We start from the raw sequence: 11,253 nt of genomic DNA on the forward strand, positions 1-11,253 counted from the left end.
GGAGGAGATGAAGTTTCGTCCTCATGCGCATGGGGACCGAGGGAAGAGGAAAGCTGTTGTGGCTGATGGGAAGAAGAGCAAACGATCCAAGGGGGGGAATTCGCTCGGCGGCGGCATTAATGTTCAGTCGCTGGCCGAGGGAAGGGCCCTTCATTTTGCTCATGGAAGCGATGACCTGGAGCAAGGTCGTTACGTCACTGGTGAGAGCTCGCTCCCTCGCGTCGGGGATGTGGGGAGTGAGTTCTACTACGTGGGGAGGACGGGGAAGAAGCGTGCTGTGAAACGTTCTGATTGCAGCTTCCACTCGGCGCCCATAGCGACTAGTTTGTTGAAGGGGATCGTGTTAGATGGGGACCGAGCTGAGGTCGAAGATGAAGACATGGATACGCTGCTGGGGACTATGGATATGGCGAGCTGTTTGGTAAGTACTTCTCTTATCAGCTTTGTCACTTTGTGTCTTGAATGACTCTGATTATGACTCTGTTCTTGTAGTTTCTGGCTGGGTATGATAAACTGAAGGACGCTGTGCAACGTGCTGATACTGATGTCAACCCTCGGGTCGAGCTGGGGTGCTTGCGAGCTGCTTGGGGGGCCGACAAGAGGAAACTGGAAGCGATGACTGCGAAGCACCGTGCTGCAGAGGATGAGAACGCTAGACTGGTCGCTGCGATAGCTGAGTTGCAGATGGAAGTAGCGGAAGTCACGGAGTATGCTAAGCGATGTCAGCGGGTTGCTCGCAAAGCTCAAAGCGCGTATACTACGGCCTGTAGTGAGTATGCCAAGCTGGATGAAAAGTATTGTCAGTTGACTAAGGCAGATGGAGCTCACGGAACGGGTATGCGTGTTGTTCTGCGAGCTGTGAGGCATGTTCCTTCAACCAGCGCTGCTCCTCAGGACAAACATGTGGTGGATGCTTCGTGATTGTTGATTCTGCTTCTTGGTAAGGTCTGTTTGTGTTTGTGATGACCCTTTTTGTTCTTTGCCCCTATGAGGGTTAAACATTAGAGCTGTGTTTTCAGGTTTGCCCCGAGCAGTTCGCTTTATTTTGATACAGAGAACTGGTGTCCACGAAAGTGGTAGTTCGTTAATTTTTGTTACTTTGCTCCTGGGTCCGATCTGGATTTCCTGGGTAGACCCAGCAGATCGGCGGGATTGAACTTGTTGTCTGAAATCTGCTGTATATCTCTATGGTAATTCTATGCTTGATTGACCGCGACTATTGCTTGCGTATTTATTTTATTGGGCTTGTCGCTGGGGTGCGACCTCCTTTGAACGTTATACTTGTTTATTCTTGTTCGGAAGAGCGATCTAGAATGTGTAGGTGTTTGGCTAGTGTACATTTAGGTGATGCTGGCCTTGTGACTCCCCGAGGGCGTGTTGCTTACTGAGAGCGTTTTGCCAAGTTGTTCTGAAGAGTGTAGTTTTTCGACTTAGCAGGATTCGGGGAGGCGATAAGCTGTCGGTTCGAGAGTGTCTTTGCTTCGCGATGAGAGCTGGTGTAGCCCCCGAGGCGTTGTGCTCGAGAGTTACGCTTTCGCCGCGACGAGGCGTATGTAGCCCCGAGGCGTTGGCGGCTCGAGAGCGCTCGCGCATGAGGCGTATGTAGCGAGGGCGTTGCGCCGGAGCTCCGAGAGCGTTTCTGCGCTCGCGATGAGAGCGTATATGCCCCAGGCGTTGCGCTCGAGGGCGTTACCGCTTTCGCATAAAGGCGTTTGTAGCCCCGAGGCGGCGCGCGCTCGGAGGCGTTGCTCTTTCGCGATGAGAGCGTTTGTAGCCCCGAGGCGGGCTCCCCGAGAGCGTTACGCTTTCGCATGAGCGTATATGTAGCCCCTGAGGGCGTTGCGCTCCGAGGCGTTCGCTTTCGCATGAGGCGTATGCCAGCCCCCGGAAGCGCTCGAGGCGGAGAGCGCGCTCGCATGAGAGCGTATGTAGTCCCTGAGGGCGTTGGGGTGCGATTGGCGTAGCTTGGAGATTTGAATAAACAAAAACCGCAGTTTATGATGATAGCCTTTAGTAACTTACATTTGATCGTGCGGACATGAATTTACAATAGATAATGTTGCTACTGGTAAAACTGTTTTAGTAAGTATGTGTTCCAAGGTCGTGGCAGCGACTTCCCTTCCTGGGTTTTAATCCAATATGCTCCATTGCCAACGACACGTTCTACTATGTAAGGGCCTTCCCATGTGGGTGCTAGTTTAGAGTCATCTTGAGTTTTCTTCAACACGAGATCGCCGAGTTGGAAAGATCGAGGATGTACTCGTTTGTTGTAGGACCGCTTTAGGACTTGTTGGTAGGATGCGACTCGGATGGCTGCTAGGTCGCGTCGTTCCTCAAGGAGGTCGATTTCTCGAGCTAAGACTGAGTCATTCAAGCCTGACTCGACAAGCTCGGATCGGGTGGTCGTGATTGTCAGCTCGGTAGGTATGACGGCTTCTGTACCATAGCATAGGGAAAATGGTGATTCGCCGGTGCTAGAGCGAGCTGTGGTGCGATGAGCCCATAGTATGTTCTCGAGCTGATTTGGCCATTGGCTCTTGTTCTTTTCAATCTTTTTCTTCAGATTCTCTAGAATGGCTTTGTTACTGGCCTCTGCTTGTCCATTGCTTTGGGCGTACTGGGGAGTAGAGAAGGCATGAATGATCTTCCACTTGGCCAGAAATTCTCTGACTGTTTTGCCTTTGAACTGGGAGCCGTTGTCCATCACCAGTGTGTGTGGTAGGCCAAACCGGGTGATGATGTGAGTCCATATGAAATTCCTGACATGTGATTCTTTGACGTGGGCCAACGGAATAGCTTCGACCCACTTAGTGAAATAATCTGTGGCAGCAAGGACGAAGCGGAAGCCGGTACTTTTCTGAGGGGTGAATGGTCCCATAATGTCCATACCCCACATGTGGAACGGCCAAGGGCTCGCGATGTTGATCAATTCGCGGGCTGGTTGGATGATGTTGTGACCAAATGTTTGACATTTGACACACTTGAGGACATACGACTTGGCATCGATCTGCATACGAGGCCAGAAGTATCCTTGGGAGATTGATTTGTGGGCCAAGGAGCGGCCTCCGGCATGATTGCCACACTCTCCTTCATGGATCTCGGCGAAAATTAACTGACCTTGCTCTGGACTAATACACCTTAGATGAGGTCCTCCTGTGGACTTGCGGAATAACCTGTCATTTAACAAACAATAGCTACGTGCCTGGTGAGGAACTTTTCTGGCTTTGGATTGCTCATTTGGAAGTGTGCCGTGTTGGATGTACTGTATAATAGGCTGCATCCAAGTTTGACTCATCTGATCTTCAGAGAGTGGGTACAGGTCGCTGATTGCCAATACATGGTTCGCTTGGTAAGCTGGTCGATCTACCACTTCTATGGTCAGTTGTCTAGGGGCACAATTCGGTGTCTGAGTGGCTAAGTATGCTAAGCTATCTGCGTGACGGTTCTCGTCACGCAAAAAATGGTGTATAGTAGCTCTGCTAAAGGAAGGAAGCAAATCATTAACAACTTGAAGGTACTTGGAAAGGTTACCTTCACTGGTAGTGTACTCTTTTGCGACCTGGCGAACGACCAGTTGCGAGTCACTAAAGATTTGGATTTCCTTTACATCGAGTTGGATTGCCGCCCACATTCCCATTATTAGTGCTTCATACTCCGCTTCGTTATTAGAAGTTGCGAAGTCGATCCGGACTGCTTTCTCTACCATAGTTCCCTCGGGGGAAACTAAAACGATTCCGATACCACTGCCGCCTGGGTTGTTGGAACCATCGACGTAAAGGGACCAGATTGTTTTTATGTTCGCTTTGGTGGGTGCGACTTCTGTTTCTGATTCCCAGTTGGGGTCGTCGACTGGAAAATCTGCTAGGAAATCTGCGACGACCTGACCTTTCTGCGACGTGCGGGGGACGAATTCCATGTGGTGTTCTCCCAGTTCTTCTGCCCATATTGCCATCCTAGTGGTCTTGTTTTCTTTGTGAATGATCCTCTTCAACGGGAGATCGCTGAGTACTTTGATTGGGTGAGCTTGAAAGTAAGGTCGGAATTTTCGTGCCGAGTATAACAAAGCAAGGACTGCTCTCTCTATGTGGGAGTAATTCCTCTCTGCTGGAGTGAGTGTCTTACTTGTGAAGTAGATCGGCTTTTTGAGTTGTGTTCTTCTTTGAATAGGACCGAACTGATGGCGAAATCCGATATTGCTAGATAAAGGCCCAGAGTTTCGCCGTCTGTCGGCTTAGCTAAGACAGGGGGTGTTGTCAAGTATTCCTTAAGAGTGGAGAATGCTTGGTGGCATTGATCGTTCCATGAAAACTGCTCGCCTTTCTTTAGTATCTGTAAGAACGGTCGGCATTTGTCTGATGCTCTCGATATGAATCGGTTGAGTGCCGCGACCATACCTGACAATTTTTGTATCTGTTTCTTTGTTTGCGGGTCCGGCATGTCGAGGAACGCCCGAATTTGATCTGGATTTGCTTCGATACCTCGCTGCGAGACTTGATAGCCGAGGAATTTTCCGGATGACGCTCCGAAAAAAGACACTTTCTCGGGTTGGCTTCATTCCGGTTCGTCAGAGTCCGGAGAACTTGCTTTCGAGGTGAGTGAGGTGGTCGCCTGCTTTCTTGCTTTTTGACAACCATATCGCCGATGTAGACCTCCATGGTATCCCCTAACAAGTCCTGGAACATGTCAGTTACAAGTCGTTGATATGTCGCCCCTGCATTTTTCAATCCGAATGGGAGAACATTGTAACAATAAATTCCTTGCTCGATTGATGAATGAGGTTTTCTCGATCTTCTTGACAAGTGGTATTTGGTTGTACCCATCGTATCGTCCATGAATGAGAGCAGCTCATGCCCACAAGTCCGGTCGACGAAGTCGGTCACGGGTAGTGGGGGAAGTCGTCTTTGGAGTTTCTTGGTTGGCGTTGGTGAAGTCGGCCTATTGCCGGATCGGTACCATTCTTTTCGGGATTTGCTACTATGTTTGCGATCCATTCTCGGGTAATCGACCTTCGGATGAAGCCTACTTGTTTGAGTTTGTCTACCTCATCGTTGATTGCTTTTTTGAAAGCGTAATGGCGATCTCTAGGTCATTTGTCGAACCGGGTTTGGCACCGGGATTGACGATGTAATCGGTGGCATGCCACGCTAGGGTCTATTCCAGGCACGTCGATATACGACCAAGCGAACACATCTTTATTCATGGATAGAAAATTTACAAGATGAGCTTTAAGTGTGGGGTCGAGGTCAGCCCCGACATAGACGAGTTTAGGGTCGTCTTCAGTTCCCAGATTCACTTGCTGCTTCTCTGGAGTCGGTGTTTGGCTCTGCGCGTTCTGAGTGCTCGCTAGAGGATTGCGCTTTGCCAATGTTGGGCTGGTCTGATGGCTGGTTGGAGTGGCTGTAGGAACTGGGACGTCTTTCGTGGTTCGACAACGAGGGGTCGAAGTGGCTAACATTTGCGTGACAACAAACCGGGTAGTTCAGCGCGACTCCGATGGTTGTATAGGAGCTGGTGGTGCGAATTCGAGACTTTGTTTGTATGTGACGTTCGCCACTGGGGCGATCTCATAGGCTTGCATTGCTGGTACGTCTGCTGCTTTGGCAGTGGTCAAGATCGGGGCTGGTGAGCAGAAGTTCTTGTTGGAGCCCCCAGCATTCTGGTTTGGTACGCTGGCTCGCACTTCAGCCACTAAGTCTTTGGCCATCGTATAGTTGGTGGGCTCGTTGTTGACGGTGATGGGAGTTTCAGCGGTCTTGTTTGCTACTATGATCTGGTTACAATGATGGGCCTCGAGCTGGTTGCTTCGAAGTTCCATCATTCCCCTTGGACCAGGAAAACGGATGACTTGGTGCAACGTGGACGGTACGGCCTGCATCTGATGTATCCACCGTCGTCCTAGGATGGCGTTGTAGGACGATTTGGTATCTAGAACGCTGAAACGCTGCGTGTTGAAGGCGACCTTGTCTTCTCGGAACCCGAGCGGGGCGGGGAGTATGATGTCTCCTATTGGATCGCGCCCGGAGCCATTGAATCCGAAGAGGGGTGCGATGGGGTCTATGAAGACCGATTTGAAGTGTGTTCATCTCTTGGATCATGTGGTAGAACAAAATATCACAAGAGCTGCCGGGATCGATCAACACTCGCTTGACGGTCCAGTCGCTGATTTTGACGTGGACCACGAGTGCGTCGTTGTGCGGGAGGCAAACCTTGTTGAGGTCGGCCTCTGAGAAGGTGATATCTCATTCACGCATCAAGCTGCGTGGCGTGGGTGCGGCTTGTGAAGAAAAGTTGTACACTTCATGGAGGGTGCCCACGCGCCTTCTTTTTTCTCGTGAACTCGAGACGGAATCATCCTGGAGTGTGATCATGTGGATGGTTCTGTCGTTCTCGCGACCTCTTGATGTCTGACGGCGATCTTGATGGACGCGTTCTGGAGCGCCCTGGCGTGAGGCGGGCCAGCGACCTCGATCGCCGTCGGGTGGGGACCGCCGGATTCGCGGGCCATGAGTTTGTGGCGCAGGTCGCCGTCGGGTATATTGGTGTACTGCTTGATGTGCCCAGCTTCGACCAGGTCTTGCAAGTAATGCTTAAGCCCCCAGCATACGTCGGTCTCATGGCAATTGGCGCGATGGAACGCCGCGATGATAGGTCTGGTCGGGCGTCGCCGCTGCCGATCTGCGGTCGGTAAAAGGCAGCTCGTTTGATCTTCTCTAGAATGTAACTAGGAGATCTGGTGAGCCCAGCGAACTCTCGATCATTTCTTGGTTTGGGTTTAGGGGGTTGCCCTTGTTGTCGGGGTCGTTTCCTGGAGGATGATGCTACCTCGTAAACCTCTCCTTCTTCTATTTCTTCTTCTTCTTGGTTCTATTTTTGCAGACCCTCCTGCAGCTTGATGTATTTATCTACTCGAGCGTACAACTCGGCCAGCGTTTCTGGCTGGTCTCTCAGGAGCGATCTGGTGAGGTCGGTGTTGCGGGTGCGGCAGGCGGTTGTGAAAGCCACTGCGGCGAATGATTCTTTGAGGCCGCTCTCCATGTCTAAGAGTTCTGTTTTGAACCGGCTTAGGAAGGAGCTGTAGGTTTCCTCCTTGCCAAGAGCGAGCTGGAAGAGTGAATTGAGGTCACCCTTTTTGCGTCTGTTGTGTACATACTGGCTTGCGAACAGGTCGGTGAGTTGTTCGAAGTTTGTTATGGAGTCAGCCTCGAGGGAGAAGAACCAGTCGAGTGGGCCATCTTTTAGGCTCATGGGAAACTTGATCGCGAAACGGAGATGGTCGAACTCGGTGCAACTTTGTAGAGTGCAAGACTTTGAGCATATCGTCGTGCTATATCTCGCCCTGGGCATGTCGACCATCGTACATCGGGGCTGTGGTTGGACAAAGTCGAGGAGAGACTTTGTGAAGTAATTTTCGACAAATGGGAGATCGCGGTAAGTTTTAACATCTTTTGCACTATCTGGGTGGAATCTTTCTTAACCGCATTTTTGTCGAGCCTTTGGTTCAACTCGGTGATCTGTTGACTGACGTTGATGACGTCGTCGTCTGCGGTGACTCGATGGGTTTACTCAGGTGTCCACTTGTGCTCGGAGTGTGATGTTTTCTTGCCTGAGCTCGCCGATCCGCATTCATTCAACATCCCAAGTTGGCCTGCTAGAAGGTGGAGTTGAGCTTCGAGGCTTGCCATGCTTCGTGGGCTTGAGATTTTTGGCTAAAGGTTTTGGTTGAAATAGTGTGGTTACTCAAGTAATCGAGACCACAGACGGCGCCAATGTAAAGGTGTGGTTTGGTTTTCCCTTACAAGCAGTCTCTGGGGGACTGAGGTAGGTTTCTGGATATGACCAAGTTCGACTTGAGAGCGAACTGCCTACGTATCTTACTCTGGGCTTTTCCCGCGGAGTAGAATCAGGTCTGGCGTAGTTCATAGGAGAGGTATTTATAGAGATTGAGAGTGTATCCTTGCTCTCCACGTGTAAAGGATGTCCTCAACGAGGGGTCGAGATTAGGATTGCACGTGAGAGCTGTTCTTATAGGTCTGCTGTAATGATGTGGAGTGGCAGTCTGTACAAGTAGCTTGCGGCTATGACCAGTGGCTGACGGTCAGGATATGTACAAGTACATCTTTAGTCATGATTGCTTATGGATAGGGGGTCTGTGTTACTTCCTGGAGTAGTTCGCATAATATTGCGATCTGTTTGTAGCGTTCTGCTGGCTCATGAGTGCAACCTGTGTACATAGGTCGATGTGTTATTTCCACCATGTTAAGCGCGTGTTGGATAGAGAATATCACTCCTCTACAATGCCCATACACCGTAGGCCGTACAAATTGAATAGAATTTTCACTTTCCTTATTGACATTGGGACCATGGCAGCATCGCTCTACAATTACGAATCAGGATCTTTTACCCTTCTGCAACAATGACTACCAGCAAAACAAGAATTATATGGACTACCAGCCATATAACATCTCCTAATAGATGAGTAAAAGTGTAAAACCATGGCTGTAACAGTGTCCAGAAACTCAGATGTCATGCCAGCAGGATTTACCAGTTTTTGTGCAATGAAGACAGTTTCTCAGCAGCATAGCAATCGGTTTGTATTGTATTCTCTTGCAAATAGTTTGTAAGTGAATTTTTATACAGACTGCAAGGACGCCTGGGCAGCTGTAACTCTTTCAAAATCTAGACATGCCTCGGGTGTGTCTTCCTCACTTGGTGGCACCAATTGCCAAAGAGGGGTAAGTACTCTTCCCATTCATCCAATATAGCAGAGCCTTTGTTGCTACCCGTTTTCTCCTTCAAAAGTTAAAATGATTTTGTTCTCAGATATTCCTAGATATAATAAATGCAAATGATTTCGATTATGAATCTAAGCAGTTCAATACAGAGGTCCTTACAACATGGGATTCTATGATGCTCTTTAGCTGTACTTGTCCAGCAGGTGCATTCACTCGTTGAATCTTTACAATCTCCTTGTTTACCTGCACCATGTTATAATATCAGAGCCCCACTAAATGCAAAGAAAGCTGAAGACTAAGCATGACTAGATGACAATCAACCAATGGTGCCACAACACATTAGCTGCAATCAGAAACCCTCCCTAAGTACCATATTTCCTTTATCAAACAACAGTGGGATACTAGTGGCCTACTGGTCAAGCCTTGGGATGTTGGTCCCAAAGCCCCAAAGTCTTGGGTTCAATTTCCACCTTCAACGGAATAACTTCTAATGGCCTAGTGGTCAAGCCTTGGGATGTTGGGGCCAAAGTCTTGGGTTCAGGTTCCACCTTCGCAGGAATAAAAGGGAATTCAAGGGTAAGGGAATAAAGGCCTAACTTCTAACTATCAAAACAATAAAAGTGGGACACTAATGTAAGACCAAGAGAGTAACGAGGGACCAAATACACTCTTTGTTCCATGGTATGTCATCTTTTCTACCATTTTCATGCAGTACTAAAAGATGCATGAACACTAGTTGGTTCCTGCCATGAGTCATAAACTCATAAATGTTTTTCAACTTCATATGGATAACCTTGGGGATGAGTGTGTCATCCTCATCAAGAATGTATGCCAAACCACCAGTCATTCCAGCAGCTACATTTCTGCCAACTCTGAAAGAAAACCAGAAGAGGCGTTAAACTCAAGTCATTTGCTTGATAAACACAATGAAAATAGCATCATAAAATACATCCTTACTTCCCAAGTATGACAACACAGCCACCAGTCATGTACTCGCAACAATGGTCTCCAGTCCCTTCGACCACTGCTTGAGCAAGAGAGTTTCGCACTGCAAACCGTTCACCAGCCTTCCCTCTAATGAAAACTTGACCACCAGTTGCGCCGTATAAGCAGGTGTTCCCTACTATAGTTGCCTCTTCCGGAACAAACCCAGTAGTTTCTACCGGGGTCACAACCAACTCACCTCCAGCCATACCCTTGCAATACAAAGTTTCCATGAAAGAGTTGTTGATGGTGTTAGTGCAGCATTAAGTTGCATAGAAATAGAACAGCTACTATTACAAACCTTTCCTACATAGTCATTAGCCTCTCCAACTAGTCGAATGTTCATTCCAGGAGTCAAAAAACACGCAAAAGATTGCCCAGCACTTCCTGTAAACCTGGAGCTAGCACAGGATATTTAGTATTTATTCTTTGCACATCAGCTTGCAATTTTGAGCGAAATCTAAAGGAGTTATAATTTTCACACAAGTGCACACTTACGTTATATTCAGTTGTCCAGCAAAGCCAGTGTCCCCATATTTTTTGGCGACAACACCTGCTATGCGTCCACAAACAGCATGATCAATGTTGTAAATCTTCAGGGTTTAACAAACGACTTTTTCATGCTCAATTGCGTCAGAGATCTGTGGGAAGGGGAGGGGGTAATGGAATATCAGTTGAAGATGTCCTTTAAGGAATCCCTAGTCTTCTTAACCCTTGTTTGACATATTTAGTAGTGCAGATGCCACATTTAAACAAACTGACCATCTGATTGTAATCACCGTAGCTTGTACAAGCTGATGACACTGATGTAGCACGACCAAAAGGTCTAAATTCTTCACAAAGCTTGTATGGATCTCTAAACTGTGTGCTAGCACTGAAACTATTTCATAGTTCAATGGATGCCAATCACAAAAAGGAAATCAACTAGGGCAAATCATGACGTTTTAGAAACTCATGGTGGGAACTCAATTCAACCAGCATTTCCATGAGTTCTGATTCTATCAGTGTCTAAGCTATGCATTCCCCTAGAGTGACATACCGGTGGAGATACCACAAGTTTAATTAACTTGAAAACATATAAGGTCTAAAGTTTTGTAAGTTGTAACAAAGAATGGTAACATTACTACAGAGTTATTAGGCACTGAGCTCATGTGAATCATGACTGGGTCTCCATTACCACAAGCCAAACATGTTTCCCTGTATTTTTCTGATAGCATGAAGTGTTGGCATTTCCATGCATTCATCATTTTGTGACGGAGGCAAAACTTTCAACATACATCCTTTTAAGCACATGGAGGTGAAAAATACTGATTTGCATTGGGAATGCTCTAAGTACTTGTACTTTTAAGTCCATATGTTCTTCATCGGATTGACTTCTTTCTCTTTCAAATACATGAGAAGGGGTTGACGTCGACTATTAGACAAGTGGTGGGAATAAAACGGGCAAACTGGACCCAACAATGCTCAAATCGAAAGTGTGTGTTACGAGCCAACATATATGTTGTTTTTGCCTCGGTCAACCGATCTTGGATCGTTG

General features: G+C 48.0%; 1 pseudogene across 1 annotated transcript; it reads right to left on the reverse strand.

The window, feature by feature from the left end:
* Nucleotides 1–8,614: 8,614 nt before the first annotated feature.
* On the reverse strand, nucleotides 8,615–10,952 carry LOC147484441 (ferredoxin-dependent glutamate synthase, chloroplastic-like; annotated as a pseudogene). The gene is made up of 8 exons (XR_015205550.1): nucleotides 10,894–10,952; nucleotides 10,479–10,596; nucleotides 10,215–10,357; nucleotides 10,018–10,111; nucleotides 9,690–9,928; nucleotides 9,526–9,604; nucleotides 8,892–8,975; nucleotides 8,615–8,790 (listed from the first exon to the last, which is right to left on the reverse strand). The product of XR_015205550.1 is annotated as a ferredoxin-dependent glutamate synthase, chloroplastic-like (transcript).
* Between the last annotated feature and the right edge of the window lie 301 nt (nucleotides 10,953–11,253).

The sequence above is a fragment of the Coptis chinensis genome, chromosome 8, assembly GCF_015680905.1.
Source record: "Coptis chinensis isolate HL-2020 chromosome 8, ASM1568090v1, whole genome shotgun sequence".
Lineage (NCBI taxonomy): Eukaryota > Viridiplantae > Streptophyta > Magnoliopsida > Ranunculales > Ranunculaceae > Coptis > Coptis chinensis.